Raw genomic sequence first — 17,184 nt, 5'->3', positions numbered from 1 at the left:
TTGTGACTGAATGATATTCCATTGTGTACATTTACCCCATTGTGTTTATCCATTCGTCAGTTGACGGACATTTGAGTTGTTTCCACTTTTTGACTATTACAATGATATGGCTATGAAGACTCGTGTGCAAGTTTTTGTACAAACACATGTTTTCAGTTCTGTCCAGTGTCCACCTAGGAGTGGAAATGCTCTGCTGTGTGGTCACTTGGTCCCTCTTTTTGAGGGATCACCAAACCGTTTTCCACAGTAGCTCACAGCATTTTACATTCCCACCAGCCGTGTAAGGGTTTCAGTTTCTCCACATCCTGGCTACCACTTCTTAGTTTTCTGTGTTTTTTTTTTTTTTCAACAAAAACAAAAATGTTTATTATAGCCATTCTAGTAGGTGTGAAGTATCTCGTCGTGGTTTGGATTTGCTCCCATGTCTGATTTTATCAACCCCATGCAATGGGGACTGGAGAGTACGGCACGTGGTTAAGGGCCCCAGCTTTGCTCCCAGGCTGATTTAGATCCCTAGGTTTGATCTAAAGCTACTCTGCCACTGATGGTCGTGCAACCTTGGGAAAATTTCTCAACCTCCTTGAGGCTCCACTTTTCCAACCATACTTTACAGGTACAGTAACACTTTTCCTCATGCTCACTTAGTGAGGGTTAAATGAAACAACGACTGTGAAGTATTCATTTCAACACCTGGCACGTAGTTCTCAAGAAAATAGTAACTGTTATCATGAGACTTACTGTTTCAAAAATTTCCCTCTCGCCTTGGTGGTACAGTGGTGAGCATAGCTGCCTTCCAAAAATGTCCTTCCTTAGCTTCCCGCACTGATCATCAGTAAAGCCACCGGGGAAGTAGCAACATAGAAGGAGAAGAAGGCATGGGCTATCTATAGAATTTATTCCCAAATTCTGAAATTCATCTGAGTGTCATTTTACCTGTGATAATTGTGGGATCCCCTCCACCGACTTCAGCAGAGCTGGCTGAGCAGAGGAGTACCATGAAAACTGCCCTGCGGCTGATAACCTCCTAACATTCTCAAAGTCACAATCTAATCGAGTGGCTTCCTCATTTACATGTGGTGCTCCGGGTGTGACTTGACAGCAGGACATTTAACTGGACTAAATTTTCATTTAACTAAATGCTACTTACTGCCTACGTTCTGGATATTCGGTGGGCAGAGCTATAACCTCCCCTGAAAGCGACGTGTGTGGTTTCCTAGCACCACAATTAGCTCACTTTTTGAAGTGGGGTCAGTGACATAAAAGTCTTGACTGAGCTAAAAGATTCTCAAGATTAGTATGAGCAGCCTACAGTGAAGCAAAATCAACCACTTCAGGACTATTCTACCGGCGGCTATGCACAGCTTCATTCAGGTGTGGAAAGAGTTTTATAACGTTCATGTGACTGCATTCTTGTTTGATAAAATCATCCTAGGAAGCTAAGGTAAATGCTTCTGTTCACTAGATGCACATAGCACTTAAGCTAGCCAAAAGCATAATACTCTTTTAGTACAACTTTCATTTGCTTTAAAATACATATCACATCTTGGGAACACTGGCTGGCTCTTCGGGAAAAAAAAAATGAAGTTCGATCTTTACTTCAAAGTGTAATCCAAAATAAATTCCAACTAAATTAAATATCCAAAGTGAAAAAGTAAAAGAACTGGCCAGTCTTTGGATGGGGAAAGCCACTGTAAACAGAACAACAAAGGTGGAAAATATTATTTAAAAAGATTAATAAAGATTCACAGTTGAAATGTTAAAAAAAAATAAAATACGTATCAAATTGCTTTCTCCAATTTAGCCTTCTAATCATTCAGAGGCAAGAAAAAAATCATCTCTTCCAAAAAAGTCTTCCCAAACGAAATCAGAGATGACCCCCCATGAAACAACAGCACTTTTACAGTACCAGTAATAATATGTATTTCATCCCATTCTAAACACCTCATTCTAAGCCAAGGAAGAGATTTCGTTGTCATTTGATTGGCAGTGGCTCTCAGGTCAGATATCTCGAGTGGGTATACTTTGAGGTTAAACAGCATGAAGGTTCAACTACTCTAAACAAGAGAAGGATGGTACTTAGGAAGATAAACAGCTCCTCGAAATGAGCGTCCTCTACAACATGCTCCTGTCCTGCCAGCACACATCATAGAGGCCACCTCATCCGGGCAATGTTCACTGTCAAGACGTCATTTCCCCAACGATGGATTCTTTCAAGATTCAGCGTCCCCACCCGCTACTCCAAGCATCTATCCAGCCCAGGCAAGCAGACGCTGTTGGAGATAGCCGATTGTGATGTTAACGTGAGTTCTGACACATGGGAAGGAGTAAGCTAAAAAGGAATTGCGAAAAAAGAAAATGGGTGGGGAATCAGAGAAGAGGAAAAAGGTGGAGTGGGGGAAAGAAGGAAGCATAGATCGTAAGGAAAAGTGGAATGTTAGCAGCTGTCCAATTCACTCCCTTTTCCTCCCAGTTCACACTTTCTCTGTGTGACAGCCATGTCTGTGTTAATGACTCATAAATGTGTACCTCCAATGTCAGACCTCCTTCAACACTGTGCAGCGCCTGGGGCACGAGTACAAATGAAGACCAGCGTGGCAGATGCCAGATATTCAGAAGTTACACACCAAGCTAGACACACTGTTGAATAAAATACGTTCTGTCCAAAGCAGGGCCCCACAAAATCACAAACACACACAATTAACACATGGTGGCCCTGTGACTGGGAACCTAGCATTTCATGCTGGCACAGAGAATGCATAGCTCTGCTGTCAGCGGAGCTGACACTGTCACTCCCCAGGTAAACACCTCCCTGCAGCTCTTCCTACATCCTGAATCACAAGGTGACAGGGTCTCTGTGCTATGCTAGCGCCTCAGAGCATGGGGAGTGGGAGCCACAGAAGTACTGGGGCTGGGAAAAGGCGAATCAATTAGTCAAATCCTTCTCAGAGACCTAGGATGCAATAGATTCTTGCACAACTTGTTATTTTGCAAGAATATGATGGAAAGCATAGCTTCCCAAAAGTGCCAAGTGCCTATTATCTTGATCCTATTGATGTTCCTGTTAGTGGTTCTGAAAGTTCTTGTGAAATTACCATGGAATTCAAAAACAGTTGCCCAAGAAGTCTGAGGAATGCTTTGCAATGACAAACGATTCATTTTACTCTGAAATCTGCCTATGGTAGTAAGTGGCATAGGAACTGTAACACAGGTTCTTTACTGGAATTAACTAGAAGGACATTTACCCCACCCCCCAAAATGGCAAAGTTTTAATTTTTATAAAAATATTTAATAAAATTTAATTAAATATCACAAAATAAAGTCAGATATATTTAAATCATTCTAGATATATGATATTTATCAAGTACAGTATTTTAATTTTAATAGAAAATTTTGAAACTTTTGGAAGAAAAATGGCTTTAAAACAAACATGAAAAACTTTTGAATTTAAAAATTCTCCATACCTACATTTATATTTTCAGTTACATACATAAAAATTCTGTATACTTTGAGTACAATTATACTCCATTTTTTAATCCTTTTAAGTCAGTACTGTCAACAAAACACAAATGATGTGAAATTCTCAATTATAATAAAGTGAAGGCAAGAAAAATAAATTTTAAGCAGCAAGTATACACAAATTTATGAATTTTGTGACTTCACCACCCATTCAGACATCTCCAGGCCATCAAAGAACATTCAAACATCTTTAATAATTAAATTTAATCATCTTCGATATTTTCCTAACTTTGTCACATAAAAACAATAATTTTTAAAATTTTGTTCCTTGGAAGATTTCTCTGTTGAAATAGGAGAACAGAACACATGCTTTCGCTGGTTTTGCCACTTTTCAATATTTAGACATGCAGTGTGTGAGCGCCATTCCTACACTTGCCCCAGGCCCACAAGTGCCACTGAATGTGCTGAGAGGCAGTGGTAGGCATCCGAAAACCTTTATTGAATGGATGAATGAATGAATGAATGAATGAATGAATGACTCGCACTCAATCTGCCTACTTTTTCACCACCCAATGCTTTACTTCTTTCCCACTTGCTTGGGAGTTCATTCTGGTGTGTAAACTCCAACCTAAGCTGTACCGTTTTCCTTTCTTCCATAAGATGCTTTTCCGCAAATGGCTAACATTTACTGAGGGTTTACCACTTGTAAGGCACAATTCTCCGTTTACACAGTGTCCTCAGTGATACTTCACAAGCCTTCATCCCCGGAGTGCAGGAAGCTGGGCAGCCTGCCCGGAACCCCTGGCTGGAAAGGAGCCGAGGAAGTGTTCCGACTCTGCTGTCTCTGGCCAGAGCCCAAATGCCTTCCCAAAGACTCTAAACCTTTCTGTGCCCGGGACCCTTGACCCTTTCATCTTGTAAACTTGACGCTTATGGGGCCCCATAAAATGATGTTCTTAAGTTTCTAAATATAATAAATACAAAGGATTATGATAGAAACTGATTGTATTGAAATATATTTACCAAATATTTAAAAACTGATTTGTGGTGGGATAATATATGCACTGCTTCATTATTACAGACCTGTCACAACTGCAAATTAATCTGGAGCATAAATGGTATTTGGGGATCTCTGCAAGGACTGTAATGTGACATAACAATAACTGATTTCATTGGTGCAACACCACAGGTTCTGTTCCTTTGGCTATGCTTTGTGAAATTTTAAATTCAAAATTGAAGGAAAGGCTAGACTTCTGTTAGAGATTAGTGAAAACAAAAGGTGTAATTTTCCCCATTCAAACTGAACTTTATCTGTGCCCCTTGGGCATCTGTGGACTCTAGAATCACAACCCCTGTACCGAGTCTCTTGGGGACTTTCACGCAGAGATAAATGTGTTGGTTTGAGGCAGGTACTCAGCGCTTGGATAGTTTCAGTCCCGGGAATTTGCTCTTACTCCAAGAAGAGTGCCTTTCACTTTATTACTTTTTTTTTTCACATCCTTACATAAGACCCTGTCACTGTACCTTAAGGCAAATATTACATGTAAAATTTCTACCTCTCGTCATCTTCACCAAGATGGTACATCTCTGTGGTATATCACTTTCTATGTTCTTTCCTATGGACTGTACTCCATCACTGAGTTTAAACAGATTGCAACTATTGATAAATCAATGTTTTCTAAATCATAATAATAGCAGTAGTTTTGGGTTGCTTCCTGCAGTGCAAGATGCTGTGCTTCAGCACACTAAATATTTTAGTCTCTCACCAGTTCTACGAGGTAAGAACTATTGTTCCTCTTCTAACACTAGAGAAACAGAAGCTGACAGAGTTCAGTTAACAATCAAGCATTAACGGCAGACAAACAATAAATGCTGGAGAGGGTGTGGTGAAAAGGGACTCCTCTTACACTGCTGGTGGGAATGTAGTTTGGTGCAGCCACTATGGAAAAGAGTATGGAGATTCCTCAAAAAACAAATAATAGACTTACCATATGATCCAGCAATCCCACTCCTAGGCATATATCTGGAAGGGACTCTAATTCAAAAAGACACATGCATCCCAATGTTCACAGCAGCACTATTCACAATAGCCAAGACATGGAAACAACCTAAGTCCATTGACAGATGACTGGATAAAGAAGCTGTGGTATATTTATACAATGGAATACTACTCAGCCATAAAAAGAATGAAATAATGCCATGTGCAGCAACATGGATGGACCTGAAGATAGTCATTCTAAGTAAGAGAAAGAAAGAGAAAGAAAAATACCATATGGTATCACTCATATGTGGAATCTAAAAAAGAAAAAAAAAAGGCACAAATGAACTTATTTACAAAACAGAAACAGACTCACAGACATAGAAAATAAATTCATGGTAACCAGAGGGTAAAGCAGATGGGAAGGGATAAATGGGGAGTTTGAGATTTGCAGATACTAACTACTCTGTATAAAATAGATGAACAACAAGGTCCTACTGTATCGCACAGGGAACTATATTCAATATCTTGTAGTAACCTGTAATGAAAAAGAATATGAAAAGGAAGATATGTATGTATGTGTATGACTGAAGCGTTATGCTGTACACCAGAAATTGACACAACATTGCAAACTGACTATACTTCAATAATAATTTTTAAAAAGTATTAATGGCAGCATTTGAGTATTTACTATAGGCCAGTGTTCTAGCTTTGTCTCTGTTAAGTCCTTTAATCCACACAAGAACCCTCAGAAGTCACCCTGTTTTATAGATGGGGAACCTAAGACATGAAGGATAAGTGATTTGCTAAGGACCACTGAGCTAGCTTGGGGCAGACCTGGGCTATACTCAGAGTAAATACTTTCCTACCACACACACTGCCACACTTAAGGAATGAAGAAGCCAGGGATGGAACCCAGGTCTCGTTCCGAGGCTACGTTAACATTTGGCTACCCATTGTGACTAATTCAGGAGCTACTCATTTCTGTGAATGAATAAAAAGATGTGTTGACTCAGCAACCAAGAGTGAGACTGTCAACTCAGTGGTTTGCGAGCTGAGTTAAAAACCACAATCGATCTCATCTACGTGAATGATTGCCAAGAAACTGACATTCATTTAAACTTTGAGAAATGTTACGAAGAGCGAAATCAATAGCCTATAGGAGCCACTTTTGGGAGGGAGCCAAACTAACTTTTAAAATAATAATAATAAAATTTAAAAATTAAAAAAATTAAGAGCTTGTAACCAAAAACGATTAAGCAAACAAGTGTTTTGTATTTTTTAAATCTGCTGGCGAGAGGTAAGTTGCCATGAGCCACTAGGGAGAAAAATCTTCTTTGGTCTACAAGTGACGACTGTTACCACAGCAACATCACTCCAACAAGCAACGTTACCTTGAAGCTTATGACTTTGTGCTGAAGGCCAAGATCTGCCTACAGGGTACTAGCTCCTCACCCCTCACATTAACTTTAGCTTTGGGGAAGGTAGGGGTTTTAAAATTTATCTGATTATTTCATAAACTCAACTTTGGTCAGCTAACATTCAGATATGTTTCCTGCAGGTAAAAGGCAAAACAACGTCAGGAGATGGGTTCTGTTCCCTTCTGAACTTTTAGTGATTGGTATTATCTACCAAACAAGTCCACTCACTGGAATGGCCTCAATCCATTTCTTCCTCCATGAAATCTGCCTCCTCGTCCTCTGGGTTTCCATTAGAATGGAAGATCACTGCATAAAGCACTGGTTTTCATTAAGATTTTTTTCAATTAAATGTTGCCACACTAAATAAGAGTTCCAACGAGCAAGTTGTGAAAACTTTATCTATGCCTCCTGGGTCTATACCGCTCACACCATGTCCAAGTTTCATGGTCACTAGCTTCACTCTCCATCCCTTATCAAGTCAATTCATTCCACAAGCATTTATTGACTGTCTAATGCAAGTGCGTCCACAGCCTGACCCACACCTTCTGCACTGCGTCCGCCACTCCCCTCTGGCCTGACTCCCCTGCTGTCTTTTCAATATGCCAGACACATCACTGTTGGGGGAAGGTAAAGCTCAGTGTAGAGCACGTGCTTAGCACACACGAGGTCCTGGGTTCAATCGCCAGCACCTCTATTACAAAATAAATAAATAAACCTAATTACTCCCCACCCAAAAAAGCAGTAAACACACCCCTGTTTCAGGGCCTTTACTTTGCTGCTCCCTCATCTAAAATCTCTCCCTCTGCTCTCTACATGACTGGTTTTGTTTCTGAGTCCAACCTCATCCTGCTCGCCGCACAACAGGCCAATAAATTGGGAGACAAGGTGTTGGGGCAAGGAATAGCGATTTTATTCGGAAAGCCAGCAGACTGAGAAGATGGCAGACTAATGTCCTGGAGAATCATATTCCTCAAGTCAGAATTTAGGCTTGTTTTATACTAAAAAGGGGAGGGGGTGTGGTTGGTTGTCGTAAAATTCTTGGTGTAGGAATTCTCTGTTCTTGTAGCTGTCCACTTGGGTCAGGTCATGCTATCCCTGTAAAAACTCCAACAAAACAAATGTTATTTTCTATTCTGTTATCTTTATGTAAGTGCAAAAGTGTTAATATCCTTAAAGGTCAGAGCCTTGAGACTAGGTTCTCCTGTATATTTCAGGCTAAAGACAACGTTCTTTTACAAAAGGTGCAGAGCCAGCAGGACTAAGCCTAGAAAACAGGGAACAGGGTTAAAGCCAAAGAAACAGATCTAATATGGAGTCAGATTTGTTTTTTTCTATTACAGTTCCCTCATCTTATTCAGGTTTCCTCCTCAGAAAAAAAGCCTTCCTTGACCACTCTCTAAAAGGGCACCTCCTCCCCACAGTCTTTCATCTCCTTTTCCGCCTTCATTTTCCTTCATAGGATCTATTACTACTTGGCACAGAGAGCTCTTTGTGGCTGTGTTTCCAGTTTGTTTCCTCCCCACTAGAACATAAACTCTGTGAGAGAGAACACTGTCTTTCCATTGCTGCATCCATGGCACCCTGGCTGGGTAGAGCTGGGCACATGCCAGGCACTCAATAAACGCTTCTTGAATGCATTTCGCTGTTTTGGTGAGTTGTATACAGATAAGGCACCATCCCAACAGCATTCACAACCTAAAGAGTAACGAAGATGTTTATAGGCATCATTAACTAAGGCTACACAGCTTACAGAGTCTAAATTAGGAGGACAAATTACTATGGGAACATACAGAAAGTTTCCTGGAGGGACTGGCACTGTGGTTGGGTTTTGATTGATGGATAATACATTGAAAGTGTGGCACGGAAGCAGAGGGGCATTCCAGTTAAAGGGAACTGCTATGCCCAAGTACGAAGAAGGCAAAATACCGGGTATGTTCAAGGAACAGAGAAAATGAGTGAAGGAGATTAAGAGGTAAGAATATGGACGATAAGGAAGAAAAGATGTTGAACCACAGTGTGGAGGGATTCCAAGGTCCTTCCCAAAACCCTATTGATTTTAATCCCCTACATGGCAGTGCACTGCCAAAGTCAGCAGATCCTCAGAACTATGCAGACGTGCAAACGGTCCCCCAAATGTTCTGTTCGCAACCTAGTGCAGCCACAGTGTAACAATCTGCGGAGTAAGCGGGTCTCAAGTAAAGAAAGGGATAGACGATGCTGGCAACGGGTAAGGGCAGGGAGTCAGGAAGTCGGCTAGATTCAAATGTGTACTGCTGGGTGGAATACTGATTACTTTGCGCCCTGAGAGAAACATTGGTGTGGCTCCTGGATTATTTTAAAACATCACTGAAGCAGAATCAGAATAGAGAACCACAGTAGGAAATGACGAGGAGGGACTCAACATTTCAACTCCTTTGAGCCTTAGTGTTTTAGGTAAGAGAGATCTAGGTCCTCTCCAAGCTCTGGGGAGGCATCACTATTCACATTTTACAAACGAAAATGGTTTTTTAAAGCTTGTGATGACCCCGGATTGAAACCCTAATCAGGTATTACTCTACTTCCACAAGTAAGATGCCAGGCACAGCAGAGACCGGCAGCAGCTATTTTTTGAGAGAAGTAAGAAACAAAAAACGGTGCCCGGGGCACAGCCTTGTTTCCCTCCCTGCAGGGCTCTGCCGGTTTTCCAGTAAGCCATCAAAAGATTAGCACGCTGCATGCAGCAGAGCCTGGATTTTGATTCTTCAGAACACCCATGGCTCCTGGGACCGGGGACAGCTTCGACGTGGATTTCCTGCCTCCCCCTCCCAGGCCGCAACCTTCTCCGGAAGCCCGCGGGGTCGCTAAGGGGCAAGGACCCCATGGGAGCGGCCACCCCAACGTGACTGGCCGGGTCGTTCAAATGCTTCTCGCCGTCCACAAGGAAGCGGCCCCGGGGCCTGGCGGACGCCGCCCCCAGCTGCGAGGAAGGACACAGAGGCCGAGGACCCAGGGCCCCCGACCGCGGGCGGCTGAGAACACGCGGCGCCCCGCCCCCTCGCGCGCCGCGCCGCGCCGCCCCGCCCACTGCGGTGCCCCTGGACCAATCCGGTCGCCGCGCGTCTGGGTCGACGGAAGTGGGTCTTACGTCACTGCGGGTCGGCCGGCCCGTTTCCGGCGCCCGGCCGGCCGTGGGAGTTGTGCTGGGTGGCCCACGCTCGGGGGGCTTTTCACACGGGTGGGAGTAGAGGAGAAGCCGTGCTCCGGGCCCCTTGTAGACCTCGCTGTCAGAATTTCCCCCCTTGCGCCAGCGCCGCCTCAAATGTCAGGGCTCGCCCACTCTTCTCCGGTCTCGTCAACCTAACCTTTTGGGGGCTCGGAGGGGAAATTCGCCATTTCTGCCGGACCTCTGTAGGGCGTGCCCTGAGCTCAGCCTTTACTGGATGTTGAGAAATAGCATTTATTTAATACCCCAAATGGCTTCCTCATGCCCAGTAACTGCAATTAGAACCCCGCTCCCCGGCTCCTGCACCTTTCAGTGAATAGAAAACAGATGAAAATGAAATTTCCCATTCACTGTCCTGATGAAATGAATTTGACTTGGGAAATAAGATTGAAATAGGAATAAGCAGTTGATTGAACACACATCGTAAACTGATGTTCCACAGATGTTAAAGTATTAATCTGTAGCCATAATCAAAGAAAAGAATGTTTTATAGGATGAAATTAGGATAACACTTAGTAGGTGTTTATTGGACACCTGCTATGTGCCAGGAGCTGCAATAGATACTAGGGATTCAGCAGTGACCAAATCAAGAAGGACCCATCTTGGCGTTCCCAGGATTAAGGGGAGACAGACAATAAGTGCTATCAATGAAATAAAATGTACTCAGAAAATAACAGTTCCAAGATACAAATGACTCATGAAGAAATAATAACCTGAGAACAGTTTCTTTGCTATTTACTGGCATCAGGCTAATTCTAGGGAGTTTCTTTTTAGAACCAGAATCAGAAGGGCCATGGCTGGCTGTTGCTACTGTTGGGTAGGCAAAAACTACTTTCTTAAGGTCTCTGGCTGGACCTGAGAATTAAACTGGCATAAGACGTAACAGGAGAAAAAGCATACAAATTTATTTACTATAAACTTTACCACGACCTTGAAGCCTTCGTAAAGAATTGAAGACCCAAAGAAGAGGCAACACTTAAACGCATATATGCCGGGTTGAGCAAAAAGTGGGAATTGTGGGAAAGTAAAATAGAGAAGTTAAAGATAGATAAGAGTTATTTTAACAAGGTGTCTTTGTGCAAATTCTATGAGACTCAACTCCCTCTCTGGTGATAAAAATGGTTTTTTCCCTCGTGTTATAGGGAGGGCAGTTCCCACATAAAGAGTATCCTCTGCTTTCAGGAAGAAAAAATGGGAATGAGTGCCTTTCTGTCTCCCATTGTTTTCCATATACCTTTAACTCAAAATAATCAATATGCTAAAGTGGCATATTTGGAGGTGGCACGTCTTGAAGTCCTTCCCTAACATTAGCAACACCATTTCTCCGTTGTTGGATTGTGAGCTTCATAAGGCAAGTCAATATTTCTTAAGTAAATGTTACAACTGTTGCAAAAAAGGGACAGTTTTGAAAACAGAGTCTTTTAGTTTGTACTTGCCACTTGCATAAAGACTTGTCAAACATTGAATAAAAAAATGTAGTGGATGGAGTGGCGTTGTTCTACCTGGAAATAAGGGACTGAACTAGGGGGTGTCTTCATTTCCAGTACTAGAGCAATGCTTTTTGGTAAATGGTTTAAGTTTTTGGCCTTTGTTTTGTAAATGTGTGATGAGAAATATGTATGAATTCCAGGGTTGAAAGAGTGTCACGAATGCTGCTGACTTATTAATAAGTAATATTAATAGAGGCTATGGTGGGCAGAGTGTGAAATCTGGCATCAGAATATGTGAATTTGACCACTCCACAGGACCTTATACAGTCATTTCACCCCTCTGGACCTCAGCCTCTGCATCTGTGAAATGAAAACTGTGTTAATACCCTCCAGGAAGTCAATATATAGTGTCTGTAAGCAATACATGAGAAATAACAGTATTACCCATATTGTTTTAAAATAGAGGTAATTAACAGAAGAAATAATTTAAAGGGCTGAAAATATTTGCCTCTGGAGAACAGGGCTGAGACGTATGAAGGGCTGAGTTAGAAGGCTGCTGTTTTTTATGAGGAGCCTTTAAGGCTGTATCAGGGAGCTATTGCTGTGTAACAAAATATGGGTACTACATTCAGTTCTCTGGGGAAAAGTTCTTCCTATGGCAATGCAAAATTACAAGAGAGCAAGATTAATCGTCAGGTCACTGCTTTTCAAGGCTTTGATCAGGTCATGTCTGTTAACATTCTGTTAGCCAAAACAAGGGCAAACCCAAAGTCAAGGGGCTGCAGGTGGAAGAGGAAAGAGTAAATATTTCTGAAAAATCATCCGATCTACCCTAAGCAATAAACTGTAGGTAAAATACTCATTTGATAACAATTCATGCTGACTCAGGTCCATTTCAGATCCTGATGGGGACAGGGATGTCCCAGGAGCATTAACTCAGATTCTTTCTCTCTCTCTCACTGAACCATCGTCTTGTTATTTTTATTCTGTCGTGTTTGTTTCATGCTGCAGCAGGCCTCCAGCAAAGTTGTCTCCTTATAAGAGTTCACTATGGGCACCAGGGCACAACAGCCTGTCTTGGCTTTCCTTCCGCATACCTAAATCCTTCCTTGGTTCTTGAAGCATGTCTGACCGCTTGCCTCCTCTCCCTCACTGTCTCGTCTATTTCCCACACCCCTTCAAATTAAAAGGGGGTGACTTTTGCCTGCTTTCTTTGCAAATAGCCAAAGATGAAGTCATTCCAGTGAGGTGGGAAGCCCCATGAAAAAGACCAGCAGGACCCCCAGGAAGGACCACTACTCTTTTGCCAGCACCATCTAGTTTCCTGGCCCAGTGGCATTATCTCGCTTTTTGCCTCTGAAATGGCTTACTTCTAAGAAAGTGGAACTTACCCCTAAAATTCTATTGGTTCCCTGAACTAACTCCTGATTGGTCCATTTGTAGCACTTCATTTGCATGGAGCTCACTCCTCATCAGTCCATTTCCCTCACTCCTAATTGGCCTATTTCCCTCACTCCTGATTGGTCCATTTCTCTCACTCCTGATTGGTCCATTTCTACAAAGCTTGTTCCTAATTAGTCACCTTTGATATGCCTTATTCGCATATGATGTTACAAAATGTTGCAAAGTCTAGACTGGTAGCCTATAAAAGCCTGTGTAAAGCTACAGATGGGGTCCAGAACTTGGAGTGTTAACTCTTCTGGGGCTGCTGGTGTAATAAACCTGAACTCTCCAACCCTCTGAGTGCTGCTTGATCTCTCACCTGGATCCAGGTTGCTGTCACAACTAACTGAGCTGTAACACTGAGCTGTAACACACTTTGCTGCAACATTTATGGAGGCCCCAGTGAGAATCCAACCACACTGGCCCCTTGAGCCGGCGGGTCTGTGGAGCAACCGCCTGGAGGTCGGGAACTCCGAAAGCGAATGAGGAGGCACACCACTTGACAGTATTCTGGGTCCTCCTTTGTGGCTGATTCAGTCCTCTGGGCGGCTGTGCCCCAACCGGACTCAGTGGAGGGATGGATCAACTCACCAAGCAACACGGCCGAACAAGGTAGGAACCCCAGGAAGCGTCCATATTTTTGTTAGGGTATTCAGAGTCTGTCCAAGTGGACAGAAGGGGAGACTGATCACCTTCTCCAGGCTCCCCGTCTGACAGTATTCCAGATGGGGAGATCAAGTTAGATTAGGTTGGATTAGGGATGCCCCGGTGATATGGAGGAGAATGTGCAAATAATCTGTGTGTGTGTGTGTGTGTGTCCTGAAAAGCATGCGATCAGGTTCGAGTTTGTAGCTCTGCGGCATTCTGCTATGGAGGTCGAGTGAGTCCCAACCTGTGGTTCCATGGTGACCTCATACAGCTCATGGCGGTGTCAGCCCCTTGGGGTATTGATCGGAGTCAGCGGCTTATACTCACCTGCTAAAGCTAAGAGTCACCTTCATCCCAGCGAGGGAGTGGCCAGGTGGACGCAGTGAAAACCCTCCATTTGTCTTGTTTGTGACACCGGCACAGGGTAGCTATACTGGGAGGAAAAGGAACATAGAACAGACTATAAGTAAAAGACCCCCGTGCCTTTGGGGACTAAAATGAGACTACTTTAAAAAGTTTCAGATGCAACCTTGTCATCAGTCCCCCAGAATATCCTGTTGTGAGTAATAAACCAGCCTCAATACTACCCCTCTGTCTAAAATTAAAACTGCAAGACCTGAGCCAGAGGGAGCCACCCCAGGACTGGCTGGAACCCTCTTCTGAGGTCCCGTTTTGGTCCATTTATTCTGCCACTGGCCGGCCATCCCTGCCTCATATTTTGTCAGTTCAGGCTATAAAAAGACTATGCAGGGACCCCTTGTCCAGGCCCGGAAGAGCATCAAGGGCAGCTGCCTAATGTAAAACCATTACTCACTGAGAGCCCTTGCAGCTAAACAGATAGATATTAGGCCCATGAGGCAGCAGGGTTTTTGAGAACTCCACTGTTTTGAGGAGTGGAAAAACACAGACTGGAGTCACAGTCTGTGGTGCCAGAAGCAGACCCACACCTATAGGCCATAAAATCTGTCAACTAATAATAATGGGAGCATCAAAATCAAAGCCGACAGTTCTGGACTGCATGATTAAACATTTCAAAAAGTGTTTCTCAGGAAACTATGGGATTAAGTTGTTGCCAGAAAAATTGCGCACATTGTGTGAGTTAGAGTGGCCCACCTTTGGAGTGGGATGGCCCCCAGAAGGCACACTCAACCTGTCAGCTGTCGCGGCCACACACTGGATAATCACCACAACCCCAGGGCACCGCGACCAATTCCCATATATTGACTCTTGGCTAACGATTGCCCAAAACTTGCCTCCATGGGTCCGGGTCTACACAAATGGTCAGGGACAATATAAGATCCTCATGGTCCCGACATTGAAGGTAGAAAAGATGCAATGAGGCCAGTCCTTCGGGGGAACCCTGAAGAACTGCCCATGGTGCCCCTGCCATGTGTTCCTCCTGCTTCTGCAACTCCACCACAGCTGCTTCCACCGGACTGTCCACCGCTGCCTGTACCGCCACGGTGGCCCTGGGCTCTGGGCCGGGAGCCCAAGGGGAGGAAACTCCATTCAGCCCTGCAGGCTGCCCAGCCAGCAGCCACCCTCTGGATGCCTCTCCGGAAGACCCAAAGGCCCCAACAAGTTAACGATGATGGCTCCGTACAGCCTGGCCACTCCATCCTGTACTACCAGCCTTTCAGTACAACGGACCTCCTGAACTGGTGACACCACACTCCACCATATTCAGAAAAACCCCAGGCCATGATTGACCTCCTAGAGCCCATCTTCCAGACCCACCAGCCGACCTGGGACAACATTCAACAGCTGCTCCTGCCACTCTTCAATGCTGAAGAAAGCAAGCAGATCATAACAGAAACCAGAAAATGGCTGTAAGAGCAGGCCCCAGAGGGAACCGTGGATGTGGAGGAGTGGGCCCAGAATGCAGCCCAAGATGCAAGACCAGAATGGAACTCTAACTCATAGGCTGAACGGGAGGCTCTGCAGACACATCGGAGAGCCCTCCTACATGGGTTACAAGCCAGGGCAAAGAAACCCACCAACATGTCTAAGACCACCATGATCCAAAAGCCGGATAATCCCCCATGGACTTCTATGAGAGGCAATTTGGGAGCCCACAGAGATGTCAATCATCCACTGCAAGGGACACCAGAAGGGAGATGACCCTGTAAGCAGAGGAAACAGACTGGCAGATCAGTCTGCCCAGAAGGCAGCAAGGCAGTTGGGCCACGCCAGAGATCCTGGGACCATTGCAAAAGTTCTGCTAGCACCCGAACTGCCAACACTTCCAGAATACAGCCGAGAGGAAAACTTATGGGCCAAAACTGAAGGGGGACCAAAGAAAAGGAAGGATGATGGGTGATGCCTGACAAGTGGATATACATACCTGAAAAATTAGCCCATCACGTGGTCCTTCAGCGGCAGGAGCTTACTCACTTGGGAAAAACTGCTAGATTGAGACCCTGCTGGATTGATACTTTCTGATCGCTTGACTTCCATCCCTCTGTGCCTCGGTCTCACAGCGCTGCCTTCTATGTGCCCAGAACAATGCAAAACAAGGGCCAACTGGACCAAAGGGAATCCAGCGCTGTGGCCAGGCTCCTTTTGAAGATATGGAAGTAGATTTCACAGAAATAGGGCCTAGCAGAGGATACAAGTACTTACTGGTTTTTATCTGCACCTTTTCAGCATGGGTGGAAGCATACCCAACACGGACTGAGACGGCAAGAGAAGTAACAAAGGCCTTACTCAGAGACATTATTCCCAGATTTGGGATGCCATTAGCCATAGGATCAGAAAACAGACCTGCATTTGTGGCAGAAATAATACAAGTGGCAAAAGCACTAAACATCCACTAGAATCTACATGTGGCTACAGGCCCCAGAGCTCAGGGAAAGTAGAGCGCATAAACCAAACCCTAAAGCAGGTTATGGCAAAACTCAGTCAACAAACTCAACTACTTTGGACTGACATTTTACCCTTGGCTCTTCGGCAAGTACACTGTGCCCCTCGGTCCAAGATAGGATTCTCCCCTTTTGAAATCCTGTATGGGAGACCCCCCTCCTTTAATTAGACTGGAAAAATATTTTTTAAAGTGGGAAGCTTAGAACTTTACAAGCAAGTACAGGACCTCAAAAAGACTGCAAAAAGTCCGTAGGTGGGTAACTGACAGGATCTCGGTCTCATTGGGAACAGTGTTACACCCATACGAGCCTCGAGATCAAGTCTAGGTAAAGAATTGGGAAAAGGAGCCCCTTGAACCCACTTGGAGGGGCCCCTACACAGTTATATTAACCATCCCAACAGCTCTTAAAGTTGCAGGTATCACCCCATGGATTCATCACACCAGAGTAAAGGGAGAAGCGCCACCGCGAGACGACGACGTCTGGAGAATCAACCAGGACCTCAAGGAACCACTAAAAATCAGGATCCAGAAACGCCCACCTCACCTGCCAGAGAGCACCAAGCCTTGATCTAGCCACACTCGGAAGCTGGCTAGTCAACACATGGTGGAAGCCTGAGGAACCACCGATCAGGACATAAATGATCTTTCTCTACCATCCCTACTTTTTTTTTATTAATCAGTATTGTTGCTGTATTGCTAGCTGTAGGACTGACAGCCACTGCCCCCCAGGATTGGAACATAGG

The sequence above is a fragment of the Camelus dromedarius genome, chromosome 14, assembly GCF_036321535.1.
Source record: "Camelus dromedarius isolate mCamDro1 chromosome 14, mCamDro1.pat, whole genome shotgun sequence".
Taxonomy (NCBI): domain Eukaryota; kingdom Metazoa; phylum Chordata; class Mammalia; order Artiodactyla; family Camelidae; genus Camelus; species Camelus dromedarius.
Note: the sequence above shows the minus strand (reverse complement) of the source record.